The following is a 19,017-nucleotide window of genomic DNA, read 5'->3' on the forward strand; positions in this document are numbered from 1 at the left end:
GAGTAGAAAATGCTCGATAAGAACAAAATGCCTTCTCCCACAGCTTTTTCTCTTTATGGCTTAATGCACGGTTGTTAATAAAGACCTGAATCAAACAAGCCACTCATGCAAAGGCCACTATCGCCATTAACTTCTCTAATCTCAGTCAGTGCAGCTCAGGTTACAGAATAAAGTCTGTATTTGAAGTGATGCAATGAGTGTGAAAAAGAGTCCGCCCTGGTTATTGTCTCTCTCATACAAGGACTCTGTTTTCACCTGTACTGCTGAACTAAATGTGAAGATCTTAAGAACTTTAATACCTACACTGGACCATTTACATTGTGTGTTTACATTTCTATATAATGTATTGGGTTCAGTTTTAGTTCAGGTTTAAAGAAAAACATGTAACTCAAACAAAAATGTCCCCAAACTGGTCGGTTTATTCAAAAACACATGCGCTTGTATAATAACAGCAAAGAGGAAAAACATGACCTGTAATTATTTTTAGTGCCCCAAATATTGATTGGTCTTTCAAACAGGGACATAAATCTGATGGCACATGTAGTATATGTGGGAGGGATTGGCACCTTGGCTTCTTCAAAGTTAGTCATGACTTCTTTCCTCATCTTGCAGTGTGGGAGGATGCAAAAACTTTGTTTTGATTATACAGTATTTTTGTAGTGAAAAGTGCTGTGCCACCCAAGAGATTGTTTGCCATTTTAAGTTCATTTGTTGTTGAATTTTTGCATCTATTAGATAAGACAGGATAAGACAGCTGAAGAGAGACAGGAATTGTTAACGGAAAGAGTGGGGAATGACATGAAGCAATGTCGAGGGCGGATTCAAACCCATGGACACTGTGATGAAGACTGTAGCCTCTGTACATGGGGTGCAAGCCTTAACCACTAAGCATGGGGTGCCCCAACACCCAAGAGATTCTGAAACAAGTTTTTATAAAATAACATTGGCTCAGGAAAAGAAAGGGGAATGGAACAAAGTCAGGTGACAGGCAAAAAGGCTTAAAAGAATGGGAGAGAGATAATCATCACATGAATTGGATTAATAGAAAATCCCACTTCACACTACTCACAATACAGAAACCAATTGTTTCTGTTATGTTATTTTCTGTTAATATTTATTTTGTGTAACTAAATAAAAGTAAAGACTCTTGACTGGTACAACTCTTTACCACATATGAAGTACCTCTGACTATGTAATTTTTGTGTTGGTGCAGTGGTTCTCAAACTGTGGGGCACGACCCCCAGGGTGTGCGTGGGTTGGTTGGCAGGGGTGTGTACAAAGGCGTGGCAAGGGGTGGTCTCGCCCCCCGTTGAAATCTGATTCAGGTGCCACTCCAAAGTCACAATGTATGTTTGGCTATTTGCCTTCTCAGAGTCGGGATTTAGGTTATATCAACTGGTTAGTCTGTGATACTAAAGGCTTCTGTTTCTTTCTTTACATTTCAAACAACTTTTTAATACTAAAGATTGAATTGAGAAGATTTGAATATTTCCACTCTGTTATGTTACTTTTTAAAACAAAAAATAATACAAATAAATAGTAAAAAAAAAAAAAAAAAACATTTAAAAGGAATAAAAAAGAAAGTAAAAAATATAATTCCAGTCATCTTTTATACAGTTATCTTTTTTGACATCTTTTAAATATTCTAATAGAAGTAGTTAAAGTAGATATGATTAGTGTAGATAGAAAGCGTTAATTCTTGTTTTTGAATAGATAGAAAGATAGATTGTTTTAGATTGAAAGAGTTTTAGAAAGACTGTGTAAATGTAATGGTCTGAAGGGTAAAACAGACAGAAGGCAGGAGGCTTAATGATGGTTGATTTTACGTATTTCACATTCCTCTAGATTTACATTTAAGGAAAAGACAGCTCTTCTATTTTTTAACAGTTTTTTAAAACACATGAAATGGTATAATAATACTTATTTGCTTAATGTTGTAGGGTATAGTTTTTTCTTGTCAAACCCTAAAACAGAATTGGTCCGGACAAAAAACGAACAAAGAGAGACATAAAATGGGAAAGGAGTAGAGCCAGAAGTGTCTTGAGATTATCAGTAGTGGGAAACAAATAATTTGCCTTTATTATGGGATGAAATCCCTTTGAGTGCTGGTGGAATGGACAGACTTGTTTAGGGCTGACGGGGATGCCACAAATATGTTTTGTTTTTGAGGATTTTGTGGGCTAATTCAGCGATGATTTGGATTTTTTGATTTTTTTTTTGTTGTTAGCTTTTAACAAGAAAAAAAACATACAACATACAAGAACATGATCATAAAAAACTAGGGGACTGAACAAAGTCAAATATAATTCTGTTGTACCATGCTGAATCATGATTTGGCATACACAGCTAAACAATGAATATATTCTAAGTTGTGGGAATTATGGTTGAGCATAATTTGAGGGTTATGTACCTATACAAAGGTGAGAACACATTCAACCCAACATTCGTCCAACATGAGCAAAACACCAAGCAACATATAGCAAGCACACAACATCATTTTAACCGGCAGAAACCTTGAGCTGAAGCAGACCTTGAACAGCCATAATCAGGGACTGTGTTGGAAGAGGGTTTTTCAGAAGAAAGAGATGGAAAGAGACAAATTAACATAGCAACAACAACAACAACAACAAATACAACAACAACAATAATAGCTCATACAGACTAATAAAGTACCAATAATAATGGTTCAAGTATGTGTAATATAAGCAGGGACCACATTATGCTAATAGATTGATCAAAGTCCAATAGTTAGCACAGTTTCAAACAGTGGTTGTGAGTATATTTCAAAATGTCCAGCTGTATGTTAAGAGAGTATTAACCATTAGAAAATGATTTAAGGGTAATCATTAATATTTTCATGAGTAAATATTGTACTGAAAAGAAAACAGATTTTGTTTGTTTGTGCTTGACTTGTAGCGGTTAGGGGCATAGAGTGTAAATATTAATGTACCAACCCTGAGTGATGTCACCCAGTTGTTACTGAAGGGAACTTTGGAAGCTATGTTAGAAATCGTGTCTCAACCTAACTTTCAGTCAACCTAACGACAGGCTAAGAGATGAGTTGAATCTTTCTGATGTAAATACTGGCCTTTTGAATGGGGTGTGTATGTGACTTCAGGGTCTCTCGGAGCCAGCATCAAGCAGACACTTGGCAAACTGCAGTTTTTGTATTTAACAGATTTGGCTTCATTTGGAATTTTTCAAGGTTGACGCTTAGTTAGGAGATTGCGATGTCCCCACCTCTGTTCTCTGACAGTATGATGAATGGGCTTTAAAATATGACATCATCTCCCTCCCTCAGCAGAGAGCCCACGTGCTCTCTATTGGTATGATGACTCAGTGGGTTTGCTTCCAGTTACTCTCACATTACCATGTGTCAACTTGCTGTCAGTAGCCTCAGTGTGGGATCAATTAAGGGGGAGTTGATGTCAGGCTGACAAGCGATGGCGAGGGAAAAGTAATGGGAGATGAGAGTTGAACAGTACACTGCATACAAGTGAGGAAACGAAAAACACATTTCTAAGAAGTGGAGAGTGTATGTCTGCCTTCAGTATGCAGTATCAATTCTCCAAAAGATCACATAACAAAGTGTTACAGTTTGTTTAAGAAGTATAATAATATATTTATATAAATATAAATGTATATATATATTTATATAAATGTCTTATTAAATAATATATATTTAATAAGACATTTATATGAAACAACAACAGAATCTATAACCAAATATGAGGTTAGAATGAATGTTTTGACTCTTTACATTAGTTAAATAGCCAAAGTGTGTGTTCAAGAAAGACAAATAGCCACCTCTTGATTTTGTGTGGGCTTACAAAATCCTTCGTCCATTCTGTCCGTAGGTGACAGCAGCCCGCCTGCTCACCTCATGCTGTGGAAATATAATGGAGCAAAGCTTCACAAACAGCCTTTCATTTGGCAAACATTTCCATGACTTCACTGTTATACAGTCTGTTTCAATTTTGAGATGCTTGTTCAACCACTGCAGTCGTTTTCCTTCTATTTGTGAGAGGTAATTTAGTTTTTGTTTTACTTGTAAAGTAGACCATCCAGTCGGTGTATTTTGCTATTGAAATGATAACCACTCAAGGCAAATTTTCAAGGCCTCATCTATAATGCATATTTTTTTATTGCTTGTGTTTCCATGGCTACCATTTTTTTCAATTCCAAGGAGAAAGTGCGGAAGTCAATCATGTCATATCCAGTGCTGAAAAAACAACAACAAAAATAGGTTTTCACTACATATGAAAGGCAATTTATGCTTAAAGAAATCTCACCAGCATATTTTATTATTCCAATCTGTAACTTTTGACCATCAATTGGCTAGGGTTCAGAAATATCTACACACAGTTCCCAGTTTTTGTACATTTCTGTGAGTACTCTGGTAAAATATGAGCAATACAATGAAAAAAAATACAATAATACAATGCAGATAAAACATTTCAGTGCATCAATAAGAGTGCTAAATTGAACATGTTCAGGGGAAACAATCCAACAGACAGACACATGGTTTCTCCTCTGCCTTTATGTGTGTTTCTTGGATGACTTTGCTCTTAAGAGCTTCACAAACCTTCTCTACCTTTTGTCTTTTAACCCTCCTATTATCATTTGGATCAATTAGACCTCATTCAGTGTTTGACGCCTACATCAACATATTTTTTTTGTTTCATATAAATCACTTTTTCTAATTTAACGGAGGCAACTGGGTGTACTTAAGATTAACATTATTATATGTTGGCAACATCCTGTACACAACATCCTGTTTTTGAATTGTATCAAGAAGTATCAAAATTTACACTTGTTCGTTGTTCAGGATGATATTTACATAACTATATGAAGCAATTTTCTAATCTTCAAAAATCTTGCCTGTGCTTTGGGTCCTTAATGTAGCTATTTAATTGGTGAAATAAAGTACCCACAAAAGTATTGCTGTTTCACACAGTATGGAGTTATGACATGATAATGACACATCCATATCTGCCGAAAATCAGACCTTAACTGCTAATCCTCCTTTTTTTCCCCCTCAACTGCAAGCAGATACGTTCCAAAAATGGAAAGTAATTATGGTCCCACTCCCCAATTGAACGATAGTGTAGACTTAGTGTTGCTAATGTCATTAAAGTGGTTCCAAACCGCACCAGATTAGAGACATTAAATCACAATTTAAACTCTTCATAACACCATCTATAGAAAAATGATTAAGATGACAAATTTAGCGTGAATGGGGACAGTTGCACAACATTTGTTTTTAAAATAACCCAGTTTCAGTTTTGACCTTTATACCAACTGCTGAATATGAGGAGTAAAAGAGAGATACTCATCACTCAAAATAACAAGATATCCGTCGGTCTAAACAGACTTGATCTGTGTACCCTGAGACCTAAAGATTGAAGGCAGGTTTAGTGGCTTAGATTTAAGCTTTTGAAAACAGCATGCCTTTTGTCTTTTTTTCTTGCATTTAAAAACATATTTTAAATGACAAAAAGTTAGTTGAACTGTATTAAAAGCCAGTTGTAACTGGGAGAGTGTTTGGTCTGAGGTAGGTGCTGAGCAGTACATGACAGTATCGTCAGCCTAAAAAAGGGGAAATTTGCATTTGAGAGATTTTGATAAATGTTATTGATAAAAAGAATGAACAGCATTGGCTCCAGGACAGACCCCTGAGGCAAGCCTTTTGTTACAGTGAGTGAGCTAGAATGGCAACCTTCTGCCTGCACACAATGTTATCTATCTGTAAGGTAGGTGATCAGTCTGTGATCAGTCAGCACTGTATGGTCCGTTGTGTCAAATGGCTTAGAAAGATCTAAAAAGAGGGATGCACAATGCTGTTTCATATTAATACATTCAATGAATATGTAATGAATTTAGAAATGTAAGAGCTGCTGATGCAGTGCTGTGTTTTTTCCTAAAACCAGATTAAAAATCAGATAATTGTTTTTTGAGTTAATAAAATTCCTTTAGCTGATCACGAACCAAGAACCTTGGCCAGCACAGATCATTTTGAAATGGGCCTGTTGTGTTGTAGTGTTGTCTCCTCCTTTAAATAGAACAAAGCCTGGTTTTAAGATTTGAGGAATGACATAAGTGATCAGGGAAAGATTAAAAACACATGTCAAAGTTTGACGACAGAAAAAGTGACAAACTATCACTAATATGGAATGTAAATGCACAAGTCGGTTCAGCAATTAACCTTGACTTTCAATCCAGGCCCCCATGTCAGTGAAAGAATGTTTGGTTGCTTTTTGTTTGTACTGACCCTATAGAGAAGTCATAAACCTGCCAAGTAAACCTGCTGTGCATGTGATGCACAATCCAGATACTTTTTAAATATGCAGGTGGTCACTGGTATAACCCCCCCCGGGGAAGCACCCGAAATAAATCAGGGCATGACATGGTCATTGGCATCATTTAATTGTCATAGCACTACCTGTGATGATTTTTTTGTAAAAATCTTTGAATTACTAATTACTATTTGGCAGATAAAAGCAGAAACAAATTTAACAAAGGAACGCTTAAAAACTTTCATTCCATTGGGACCTTTATAACAAAAATATACTTATAATATAATACACAACAAAGATCTCTCTTTAGGTGAGACTATATGGTGATTTGCATATTTTTTCATAATCACATATTAGGTAATCTGGATGTTTTAGGGGGTGGTGGTTAATGTTTTATAAAGCTATTTAGGTAGTCAAAGGATTATATTGCTGGGTTAAGGATGAAGGTTTTTCGTATATTTGAGGATAACATGATGATTGAAATTATTTAAAGGGTGTATTTAGAAGCCATAACTTTATTTAAATGTTGATAAAAATAGAAATGATTAAGGAAACACAGTCATTTGAGGAATTTTTATTTATTGAACTATCACATCTTTTTGAAAATCTATTGAAATTTCCCTAACAGATGCTGTAGGAGCAGATTTTCATTATGTAGTGTTAGTGTATAGGATCTCACAGGGTGATTGACGGTTATCTATACAAGGTAGGAACCTTTGTTACCGGGCAGGTGTTCCACCCGGAGGGGAAAACTGTTTTTTGACTGCTAAGCAGTGGCACGCAAGAGTTACAAGCGGGTGTTTTTTTGGTATCGAGATATGGACATGTTGAGCCAAATGGTCGCAAATAAATGAATGGCATGATCAGCAATGACATTTGACTTTGACTTTCATTCATCCGACAAGGTGAGCGTGTCAATAGTAAATCCAGATGCAGTGCCTCAGTAGCTTAAGGCATCAGCTTAGCCTCTACAGGTGCCTTGTCCCCATATTTCAAACAGGAAACAGTGTTTCAGCATTATTTCTGTTTATTCCTTTTCAGTTCAAGAAGATCTAAAGGTAGTGATCATTAAAATCCTTTTTTGCGGCAATTGAGCAAGTGTGCGGGCCTATCTTCTTTCTCAGTTTTGCTATTTTTGCACTGCCCTGCACCTACGTGATGTGTAACTACCTCCTTTTCTATTCCTTTTCAGTATCCATAAAAAAATAAACAAGACATATTTTTTTTTATAGTTGGACGCACTAATACCTGGTAGAAAACACCTGCTATATTTTACAATCAAAACATGTGTTTAATCTCATTTATTTCACCACAATATACAGTAATTAAGCAAGTTTAAAGCTTTCAGTTTTGAGCTGAATGTTCCTCCAATATTTATATAGTTTGAGAGTCAAGAGAAAGCTCCTTACCACTATACCCTCCATGTCTTGTAAATAAAAAAATAAAAAAATACAAACATTTGTGAAATTGATCATTAATCAAAAATGACTTGGTCCAGACAACATCAGTGGCCGCATCCTGAAGCACTGTGCCGAGCAGCTAGGGGGCGTGTTTCAGACCCCGTTCCAGAGCTCTATGGACAGCAGCACAGTCCCCCAGCTGTGGAAACACTCCACAGTTATCCCCATCCCCAAGAAAAGCCCCGCCAAATCACTGAATGACGTCAGGCCTGTGGCCCTCACGTCTCTGGTGATGAAGGCCATGGAGAGGATCATAAAACAACACATCATCAGAGAAACTGACTCCCAGATGGACCTGCTACAATTTGCTTATCGTGCAGGCAGAGGTGTCGATGATGCAAAAACATTCATAACAGACACTGTTCAAAAACACCTGGAGTACCCCAACACCTCAGCCAGACTCTTGTTTGCAGACTTCTCCTCTGCATTCAACACCCTGCAGCCTCACATCCTGGCTGACAAACTTTCAACTTGCTTCCATCTGAACGACCAGCTTATCCTGTGGATATTGGACTTTCTGACCAACAGATCACAGAGAGTTCTGGTCAACAACACCTTCTCCAACCTCCAACACACCTCAACTGGCTCCCCTCAGGGCTGCGTGCTCTCACCTCTGCTCTTCATCCTCTACACCGATGACTGCAGAACCACACAGCCAAACTGCCACCTGGTGAAGTACGCAGATGACACAGTTCTCCTGTCTCTGCTGTCAGGCCCCTCTCAGCACCATGGACCAGTTCTTCAGGAGTTTGCGGAGTGGTGTGACAGCTCCTGCCTCGAACTGAACGTGAGCAAGACCAAAGACATGGTGGTGACCTTCTCCAACAAGCAGAGGGAACTGGCTGCATCAGCAATCACCACAATCCATGGGAATCCTGTCGAACTAGTAGAGGAGTATAAGTACCTGGGTACCATCTTCGACAGCCTGCTGAAATTCGCCTCCAACACCGAGGAGATTCTCAGGAAATGTCAGCAGAAAAAATACCTCCTAAGGAAGCTCAATTCCTTTGGAGTCAGTAATAACATTCTTCTGACCTTCATTGAGAGCATCATTACTTTTTCTATAACCTGCTGGTTCCACTCCACCACCCTCCAGAACAGAAACCACCTGCAGAGCACGGTCACAGTCTGCTCTAAGATCATTGGACTACCTTTAAGGACTTTGACATCGATCTATGAGCAACAGACAATCAGGCTAGCAGGTCGGATTATGCAGGACCCCTCACACGCTCTCTTCCCAGCGTTTGAGTGGCTCCCCTCAGGACGCCGGCTTCGCTGTCCTTGCTGCAGGACACAGAGGAGAAGAGCAACCTTTGTTCCCAGGGCTGTCCAGCTCCTCAACTCCTAACCCCCCCCAACAGACACCAACACCTCTCACCCAATGCAGACTCTCAGCTGTGAACTTCCTTTATATTGACATGCACCTTAACTGCCTCTGCTTTATCTGGTCTCATGCACTACATCACTTTATTCTATCCATTTTTTATCAGTATTCATACAGTTCTGGTTAATTTATTCCTGTTGTTCTTATCCATCATTGCACTACAGTCACTTTATTTATCTAATTCTTACCTTTACAGCTACGGTCACTTTATTTATCTCATTTTTACCTTACAGTTATATTGTATATACTAGTTCTGTTGTTCCATTATTCACCATGCATCTTAATAACTTATCATTTAGTATTTGCCTACTTGCACATAGCTCTGTATATATATATTTATTTCTCGTTTACTGCATATAGTTCTGTTTACCTCTGGTCACTACTGCACATAGTTCTGTATATATATATATTTATTTCTCGTTTACGGCATATAGTTCTGTTTACATCTGGTCACTACTGCACATAGTTATGGTTACATCTGTTTACATCTGTTAGTCCGATCACTGTCCACTTATATCTACTCTTTTTATAGTTTGTATTTTTAAGTTAAGTTTAAGCTTTAAGTTGTATTTAAATTGACACTTTATATTTAGGTTAAAATGTTTCGTTTACTTAATTTACTGCTCTGTGTGCCTTTGAATTGCTGATACTACTGTTTCTATCAAGCATAAGGAAAGATGTTAATATCATGACTGATTCACTTATATGGCTGTTGGATAAAAGGTTAAACCACACATGGCTGGTTTCTGACCCCACGGCTGCATGAAAGCATATTAATCCCCCGAGTACAATCAAAAGAAGCAGCTCCTTCACACACACACACACGCACACACACGCACACACACACACACACACACACACACACACACACACACACACACACACACACACACAAAGAAGTACTGTAGGCTTTCCACTTATATAATTACAATTATGCATATGTTGCTGTTAAGCCCACGCTTCAATCTGAAGAGACACATGCTTAACATTCTTCAAATCTGACCCCTAGAGGATTCGTATCAAATGCTGCTCCCAAATGAGAAATGACTGTATAATGGACCTACCTGAGTAATATGTATGTTGACAAAAGATACTTTATTTCTTGTCAAGAAAAATATATATATGAGCAAATAAACAATGAGACCGTAAATATATGCAATACAACTTCATAAGCAATCACAGAAACAACAAACAGACCCAGGTATTGGTAGCTTTATATGTCCCTCACATAACATTTTCATCTGTAATTGTCTTACAAATGAGCTAACTCAGCGGAGAGAGACACTTGTTTAGTCGCATTCATCCTTTAACATAACATCTTTCAGTACATTCTCACTCTGTAAACTTTTGTGTACTATTCTGTGAGTGAAGGTGTGTGTGTATATATGTGTGTGTGTGTGTATGTGTGTGTGTGTGTGTGTTTGTGCTATGCATCAAACATACCAACAAACATTATTATATCAGCACTAGTCTGTGAATGAAAGTTGTCTTGAATTGTTACATCACTTTGCAAAAAGGAAAAACAAACAAAGGGTTTACATATCAAAAGATAACACTGCCTGCCACACAATAACCTATTCATCAAGTCCTGTGGTAGATTAGATAGACTGTCAATTCATTCCACATCCTTAGAATAAATCCCTGCACATATTTTCTTGCTAAATCTACCTTGCACTTATATCTTTTGAAACTATTAATTAAATGCTATTTTATCTAAACAGACAATGCAATTCCCATTTCCCCCCATGCATTTCATTTGTTTTAATAAATTAAAAACACACCAAATAGCCTCTGTATTCTAGCTGTGTTAGAATGTGCCTTGGTTGTTCAGATCACAAAGTGATTAAGTTACTCCTAGCTCATATCAGCATGAATATAACTTTTTTTTTTGCAAAGCAGCCGTGTAAAACCAACTGCAGACTAATGTACATCACCTGCCCAGAATCAAATTGCAGTCGATTTGATAAAAGCAATGGCATATTACATGTTAGTGTTTCATTAAATAAAGTACAAACAGAAGTGACCGTAAGAAAACTTGTACCAATCAAATATCTCAAGCAGTACTTTTTAAATTCAGTCTTTTTTATCATTGGAATTGAAAATTGTATACTTGTTGTGATAGAAAAATATACTGAACTGTCTTTGAGGTCCTTGGGTAAAGCTGTTTGTAACCAAAACAAAAAATGATACATCCCCCTCCCCCATCAGAGTCGAATCTTTTTGTATTTTTTGGGCCACTCCTGACTAGATGGATTTTTGAGCAACCTTAAAATATCTTCCTTCAAACAATGGTGGGGGAGGCCTTCTATGTCTTTAGCTGTCTGAATGGTGTTGTGACTGTGTGAAATGGAATAGACGAATGTGATGGGAATGTTCCACTTCTCTATACACTACTAGCTGTCACACTTACTGTTAGCCCGAGGGAGAAGGAGCACGCTTTGTATGTAACACAGAGCACACATAAAGATAAACTGTCAATAAAATATGTTGATGGAGTATTAAAGAAGGACACATGTTTCTTCATGCATATAAACACATCTTAGTTAACCAGTAAGCTGAGAGTGCTATTTATGTACATAGAGCAGTTAAAACACTGTATAGGGGAGGGCCCTTTGAACTGACTACTGGTTAACACATTAATTCAATTCAATTCAATTCAATTCAATTTATTTTGTATAGCGTCAACTCATAACAAGTGTTATCTCAAGACACTTTACAAAAAGCAGGTAAAATACCTTACTCTTTGTCTGTTAACATTACAAAAGAGCAGGTAAAAAAGACCGTACTCATTGTTATGTTACAAAAAGCAGGTAAAAGACCTTACTTATTGCTATGTTACAAAGATCCGGCCTATCCATCATGAGCACTTTAGCAAAGCAGCAAAAGTTACAGTGGTAAGAAAAAACTGCCTTATTAAAAGGCAGAAATCTTCGGCCGGATCCCCGGCTCATGACGAAACAGCCTTCACAGGCCTAGACTGCGCGGGGGTTGGAAAGGGATAGGGGAAGAGATGGGATAAGATGCAGGAAGAGGGATAGGGAGCAAGGGGGTGGGGGGAGGCAGACCGTCCATCAACAATCTGGGGGGGGGTTGATTAATACTATTAATACTACATTAATACTATTAGTATGAACATCTACGTGGGTAAACCATTAGCAGCTGACATGTACAATTGTACCTTTCTGAAACAGTCAGTGAGTAATTAAAATGGGCATCCAAAATGTAACAGCATAAAAACAGGGTTTATGGTTAGGGAGGTCATTTCAAGATAAACTCTGTGTTTTCAGTACGACCAAGGTGGCTCACTTCTTATGGGAGTAGATTGCCATATTAACCTGTGCTGAACTTGCTCCGGAGCAGGCTATGTTCAGGTTAAGAGCTCAATTTTGTATGTACAAAACACTGCTTATTGACCAACCTGATCTATTGATGGTAAAGACCAAATAATGACATCACAACAATTCATTTATATACAATGTATTGGTTCATGTGGGAGAATTCACAAGCTAACTGGCAGTTTCAAAAACAAGTTACAGTAGGCTCCACATTTATACTATAATGATGAAAACATTAATCCACCACTTAATACAACCATAAAAGGTTAATTATGCTGTAATGAGCCAATCTGTATAATAGGAGATTTTACTTATTGTAAAAAACCTTATATTCATGCCCATTGTATTGCACCATTATTCTTAGAATATTTTGAATGGACTTTTACTTTCAAACACTGTATAGTATTACTCCTTTTAGTTCAAATGATCTGGGTCCCTTTTCACCCCTGACGTTCACCCCTGACGTTTAAATAACCTCATAACGAAATAAATATATGAAAACAACCTACCTCCTACATTTGGGCAGCTGTGGCTCAGTTGGTAGAGTCATTGTTAACATGTAAAATTAATTGTTTCTTTTTCTATCAATTTTCTATAGTGGTTAATAATATATGACATAGGGTGTAGGTAGAAAAATAGTTTTAATAAAATATTGTTCAACCTGATAGTGATACACAAAACCAAGAAACTATTCTGTTAGATTTCTAAATGGGAGTGAGATGCTGTTAACCTTAAATTAAGGCACAATTGAAAGCAGACACATCTTGGTTGCTGCAACCAGATGTGCTGCCATCTTCATAGCTCCCACAGTGTTTTCCAAACTGCCCATTTCAGCATGCTGCTGCACATATGCACAACCCGTCTGATGTGCTTTCAGCAGGTTTGACATTGTCTCAGGCATTCTGCCTTAACACCACATGACCCACTTACATTGATTATATAGGAGGAATAGAGATGTAACAAGTGACCTGCCAGATACAATATATTCTCACACATCCTATATACTTTCTGCCCAATCATGTCCATGTATCCCCTGCTGCAACAAGTGCCATGTGTTCCTCCAGCAAGACTTTATCAGGATGCTTGTTTCTTGTCTGTTCTTTTATGGATAGTACTGCAAGGAAGTAAGAAAATTGCATACTAGACCTATATGATTTAATGCTTGATTATTCCATAAATGTTACAATAGTGTTGTAACATTAACTTTGTGAAAGGTCTCAAGGGTATAAAAATTACATTATAATCCAATCTATCATTTTTTATAAAAGTTAGTAAAAAACATAGGCTGACACTTGCAAAAAGCAATTATTAGATGATGAGCACTCCCCTTTTAACATTAAAACCTATGACACCATATGTTTAGATGGGGGGGGTGCTTTTCAGCCAATAGTCATTTCTGACATCGTCAATATCTTTTGAAAAAGATTCAACCATGTCCATCGTTCCAACATTTCTCTTTCAATTTCCTTTTTCTTTTTTTCATCTGTGTACACACATACTCTAACTCTGCATTATTCAACACATGTGAGCGCTTTTCCCTCAAACTGTACATCTCAAATGGACTCTTCATCCATTACCCTATTTATTCTTGCTCTGTGTGAGCACAGCCCTTCCCTGTGATATTGTTGTGTAGATAAATGTAGCCAAGCACTATCGAGGTCAAGCCTTTTCGAAATGCTCGGTGCATTACTATGTTCCCAGCTTAACAGTATCCACTGATGGCCTTCATTGGTCTTACCAGGTGTTATATTGAAGGGCCAAAACCAGTGAAAATAATTTTTGTAAGATTGTTTGCAGATGAACAACCTCACCTCTATCTCTGTTAGTGATTAAATATTAAAAAAAAAAAACACTTCAAGTTGTTTCTGATATTCTCAGTGTCTCTGTACAGATGCAAAATCTCTTGTTCTCTTGTTTTTCTTGTTAGATTTCTAGTCTATATATTTGCTAATATTGAAAACTAGGTAAGTGCAATCTTACTAGCTTTTCAGGCAGCATAAATAATCAATTGTGCAGTAATTTTTGTAACAATATTATATCACGGTATTGCAGTATTAAAAAGGATTGTGAATATGAATGTGAATAAATGTGCATTCATGCACTACCCCTTTCTTCCCCTAAAACCAGCCTTCAATGCAATACTCAGCTAGTTTCTGCGAATGAGACCAGAGAAAGAGCTTTTTTTAAAACACTGTGTGTTCAGATCTCACAAGTTTGTAGCTGAATCTATGTGGTTTTAAGGGCCTTTCTCCCCTGCAGAGTTATATTAGTCTGCTGCTTAAAACACCACTTTTCCTGATATGACGCTTTCATAATTAAAGCGTTTCAACAGCTAATAAAGAAGGGAAAGATTTGTCAGAAATGGAATGCGTCTTTGTCATGTAAGCTTTAATCGAGCTACAAATAGCATACTTTTTAAAATCACCTTCAGCACATTAGTCTTAACCCGGCTCCTTTCACCATGAATCACAGCCACAGTTTACTTCTTTAATCATCTTGGATTTAAGACAAGCGAGAGACATCAGTTGAAACACACCTTTACACACTGATGGTAGAGGCTGATGAGTAAAGTGACCATCAGAAGTAACTAATCCCATTCATACACATGCCGCCGACGAAGCAGCGGGAGCAACTAAGGGTTAAGTGTCTTGCTCAAGGACTCAACGGACATGTTGCTGCAGGAGCTGGGGATCAAACCCCCGACCTGCCAAAAGGGCTTTCACACTTGCAGAAGTCTCCTGAAAAACTCAACTCGCAAACAGACACGTTTATCTCTCGGACTTCACCCAGAGTTTTTACTGCTAGACCCGAGTGAGCTAATGTGAGAACGCCGCAGGATATTCTCAGGAGAATTCACTTTGAGCCAATGGGAGGGGGAGTGACGTTTATATACTGTGACATGGTGCGTAGAATGTATGCCCGCTACCACTACGTTCTCCGTGCACGTTATTAAACGGCTCCATTACTTTTTCTGTTAGCCAGTAAGTTGTTTTCCACTCTTTTGTTGATGTTGTCATTCCGTTGGACTACACATAACATTGATATAAAGGCAAATATTCTTAATATGGCGTCATATAGCGGACTCTGTTGCTTCATCCAGTACTTCCGCGTTTTTTTTTTTCCGTCACATCTTGCCTCAGGAGACCCCCCCCGAAGTTATTTTCAGGAGTGCAGATGTTAAAACGATTCAACTGGGTCAACATAGCCATGTTAAACCACAGCCAGAGAGGCATTGCAGGCTAGCACACTTACTTAATGTTGCTGTTGATTGCAGGAACTTGGAGAGGGCAGAATACAAGTTTAACTGATTGCTGTATCGCAATTCACTTTTATTATAAACACTTGACACCCCCTCTAACACGAAGAGGAGGCAAGCTACAAAAGTATCTGCAAATGAGAAAAATCTACGATCTTTTATTTACTGCAACACGCCAGTGTTAAATATTAGCTTTTTGAAGAGAAAAAGACTAGTGTGAGCACATCAAAGCAAATTGCATACAGGCGCAGGATGAAAAAAATCAGAAACAGAAAAAAAGAGAAAGGACTGCACACTGTTCAGCTCCCAGTGAGCAACTTTATGTAATATAAGCTTTTAAACGTTTATGTTTGAGTACATGTAACAAGTACATATTGGAATTTATTTAGATTAAATGTAGTATTTCAGTGTTGAACTGTGTTTGGAGACACAGAAGCAAAATGCACAATTTGCTGTAAGTGGTAGACATGGGTACTGCTTGCTATTTTTAGAACAAGGGGTCTAGACCAACTCTGCAGTTGAATGCTCATTGGAGTGAGAGCCTGCTGTGTGGCAAGAGGTGGTATTAGTCTTTGGGGGTTGGAGATGTATGTGTGTTGTTACCTAAATGAACATCAGGCTTGTGTGTAGTTGTGTATGGGAGGAGGCATAACATCTCAACAGAGGAGGAGGAGGAGGAGGATGGAGAGTGAAGTTGATGTAATGCAGCCTCTGGCAGCCATAACGCAGGTCCTTTGCAGCAGGTCACCAGTTGCTGCATGGCTGGCTGGGTTTATGAATGTACATTATGCTGCTTCAACATAATAAATATACATTCAGTAGTTCCTGAATGTATAGGAAGCAGTTGGTGTTTGCTTTCAAGCTGGTTTTGACAAGGAACTCATCACGATACGTCGGTAAGCTACCTAATCCGACTTAAAAGGTTTAATGACTGAAGGAATGATAACAGACAGACAGACAGACAGACAGACAGACAGACAGACAGACAGACAGACAGACAGACAGACAAATAAAAGGTATCTGGAGGAACCTCGTCACATGTATGAACATAAAGCTACTACATTTAAGACAGGCATATTGAAAGAGGGAGCAAATGTCTTTATGGCTTCTGCCCTTAAATACATATATGAGCAGCATCTAAAATTCACCAGTACGTGTCTTTCTGATACACTTCATGGATTCCTTGTATCTGTATGTGTGTAGCAGTTCTGCCGTATCCCAGCAACCGTGCACTACAGTTGTGCGACATAACCTACAGGGGCATCGAGGCAAGTCCTGGCCAAGTTCTTTCATATGTGTGTGCATGGCTAGTTCATATGAATAATATAAGTATGAATGTGTGAGTGACTCACTTTTTTACTTATGTAATGTCGGAATCCTTTGCTGATAAAGATGGATTGGTGAATTAAACCCCCTCTTTTGATCTGTGTCAAAGTCAAAGACGTGAATTAGGGTTTCAGTTAGAAGCATTTTTTCAGTATTTCAGGCACGCTTTGATGCAAAGGGCAAACATTTATTGCATACAAATTGAATAATAACTTGAAGTAATATGGAATGTGTCTTTCTTCTTTTTCCAGCTGTCTTGTTCTTCAGATCTGAGATCAAACTATTTTATTTCAATAATACGGTGTGCATCCTTTAATGATGTCAGCATTCTCTGAATGAGTAATATCATCCATAATATCTGATTTTAGTTTATGTTTCATTTCCACTACTACTTCTTATAAATATAATTATTAAGTTTGTGTTTCACTTCTGGCAGAACTTTCAGAACATGATGTTTTTAGATTGTAATTCAGGCATTCCATCATTTCACAATCATGTGTGTGCACATGGCCTTAGGAGCACATGACATTCATCTACAAACGATTTTGCAGTTTCAGAAAAACTTTTTTAAGAGCAAAAGAAATCTCAGGAAGACATAGTTGGAAGAGGTGAACCAAATCCAATGATCTTAATCAGTGCTATTGCCTGTCAGTAATAAATAAACGTACACACTTACAAGCCTCTGGCTATGCCACTTTTCTATTGTAAGGGTCCACTTCTGTAAAATCTATGGTGTTGCTGTTAAAAAAAGCCAATCTTACCACTACTATAGCACCACCACTTGACAAATATACGTATCACTGTATTCCCATTCCTTGGTCTATGTTTTGGACAGTTGTTGAAATTCGTTGGGTGTATATTGTTACAGTTAAGTGCCTTCAGGCTGCAATGAATGCACTATAGTAAGAAAGCTTAATAACACATCTGCATCAGCAAAACATTAAAAGCAACACAAGTAACGGCTGATCATTTGGGCACATGTTTAATCCCTCACATGTTTCATTTTCATAATAATTGTTAATAATCAACAACCTCGTATAGATAAAGATATGATCCATTCAGACCAAAGCTGTTTTTATTGACCCAGGCTATAAATATGTCTATTTCTTGCTGTCGAAATGTTTACATGGTGCTAATGGGACTTCAGGGAAATTTACAGCTAGCCTCAAGCGGAATCTTAAAGGAACTGAGGTTGCTGCTTCACATCTGATTAAAAACAGACACCTTTACATTAAAAAATATATATTTTAGGCCATTACCAGTGAATATAAGAATGATCTGTGCATAGCCATATTTACATAATACAAGCAATTTACTTTTTTTTTTCTACAGTTAGAATATCCATCTGCAAACTATGTCACAATCTTGTATTTCATTTAACATTTCCTGTATCCATTTCAAAACTCTTCCTTAACTTTATAAAAGTGAAATTTACAATTTACAAGGACATTTAATAAAAGCATTTTTTTGGCCATTACCAGTGAATAAAACCTAATATAAGGTGATTTGGCTGGCAGTAGCAGCTCTGCAGCTTATAACTCATATGACTCACTCACTTTCTTTGTGGACATCCTGACAGTTTGAGCCGAAGCAGTTCAAAGAGGCGGCTTTCATGCAAAGGCAAAGGTAGGCAGCATGTCCTTGGCATTAGGAGGCAATGTTTGTGTGTTAACCAGTGCAAGGAAAAACAACCTGACTGAGTGCTATTAGTCCTGACAGAGGCTTTAGGGGATGAGTATGACGTCTGTCTTATCCAAGTTATGAAATTGGAGCCAAAGTTGAATTTATTCAGAATGGTAAAAAATAAATCTCTTCTCTGGTCAAACTTTTGTTCTGCCAGCAGTGTAACAACCCCAGAGGTGTTGGTGACAGAAATTACATATGACACGGACGGCTGGTCAACAGAAGGCACTACAGCACATTAAGCCCAAGCGTTCATATTTTTACTCCCCCTATACAG

At 37.8% G+C, this 19,017-nt stretch overlaps 1 protein-coding gene across 12 annotated transcripts in view; it reads left to right on the forward strand.

Annotated features, from left to right (window-relative positions):
• Window positions 1-19,017, forward strand: part of stxbp5l (syntaxin binding protein 5L) — a 111,778-nt gene that overhangs the window by 1,247 nt on the left and 91,514 nt on the right. The gene's annotated exons all lie outside the window — the stretch shown is intronic.

The sequence above is a fragment of the Labrus bergylta genome, chromosome 13 (genome assembly GCF_963930695.1).
Source record: "Labrus bergylta chromosome 13, fLabBer1.1, whole genome shotgun sequence".
Taxonomy (NCBI): Eukaryota; Metazoa; Chordata; class Actinopteri; order Labriformes; family Labridae; genus Labrus; species Labrus bergylta.